This window comes from Aplysia californica, unplaced genomic scaffold (genome assembly GCF_000002075.1).
Source record: "Aplysia californica isolate F4 #8 unplaced genomic scaffold, AplCal3.0 scaffold00280, whole genome shotgun sequence".
Classification (NCBI taxonomy): domain Eukaryota; kingdom Metazoa; phylum Mollusca; class Gastropoda; order Aplysiida; family Aplysiidae; genus Aplysia; species Aplysia californica.
In genome coordinates, this window is record NW_004797550.1 from 218,658 (window position 1) to 219,823 (window position 1,166).

The window sequence follows — 1,166 nt, forward strand, 5'->3', positions numbered from 1 at the left end:
TTCCCTCCCCCCTCTCTCTCTCTATCTCTCTCTCTTTCTCTTCCTCTTCCTACCCCCTCTCTCTCCCCCTACCGCTCCCACCAGCTTACAGAGAGACACGTTACCTCATCACCACCCAGAAACTGGTTATGGTAACAACCTTAGCCCAAGACCTCCTCCATCATTCACAGGGACAGCCCGTGACCCGTGACCCCGTGACCCATGACCCCGTGCCACTGACACCCTTCCCCAGTCTCTTCCGCAAAATGTTCATCTTTGCAAAGCCAAACAACGTGAGGAACACAATAACCAAAGAACAAATACAAACATTCTCAGTTTTAGTTTTAGTAGAGGTTTTACGGCGCTCACAACTGCATACGGTCATATGAACGCCAGAAGATTAGAGCTGTTACAAGAGAGTAACAAACATAAAAAAAGAAGAAAGGGAGATAAGGACGATAGATGTTTGATAGGAAAGAAGGAGCAAACCACACCAGAGTACCCGTCAACCACCCACCTAGATACAAACATTCGAAATAAAAAGAAATGACAGAGTGGCAAAGCTGAAGAGTGAGATAGAAACATAGAGAGAAATAGAGAGGGGGGGGGGTTGCACTGCATATTTTGTTTGGGTTTGTTTTGTTTTGTTTTGCGTGAAGAGATATACAAACATTCACACAATAATGGACACTGAGAGCTGCAAAAATGTAATACAGGCAGACAGAAACAACAAAGGGACATAAAGAAGTAGGACTTACGAGGGACACCCACCAGACACCCGCTGAGTGGGACAGAACAGACGTCAAAAGGACATAGTAAAGCACAAACTTACCCGGCAACAAGTACCAGACAGTTAGGAAGCCAAGAGGTATCTCCACTCACCACCCAAGGCCTTCTACTAAGCCCTCATCTGGCCGAAAGTTACCAACAAAGTGCAACAACAACTCGCAAAATACACTGTTGTCTGTAGACACCAACTCAACAGAAACTACTGTCCCCCTGTACCTCATCCACTTGGACATACAGGCGACCCCACGACTGGTATGATATTCACACATCATTATTTCATTAGGTATCACCGGCGGTTCATCACGGTAGAGATTTTCTGTTCTAACCACATGCGCTTGTTGTGTAAGAACAGAGCTTTCCACAGCACCGGCTGACTGTCTGGCCTGAGAGGGTTTTTT

General features: G+C 46.1%; 1 protein-coding gene across 1 annotated transcript in view; it reads right to left on the bottom strand.

The window, feature by feature from the left end:
• The window catches only part of LOC101847045 (FYVE, RhoGEF and PH domain-containing protein 1), a 140,647-nt gene that overhangs the window by 131,779 nt on the left and 7,702 nt on the right, over window positions 1–1,166 (bottom strand). The gene's annotated exons all lie outside the window — the stretch shown is intronic.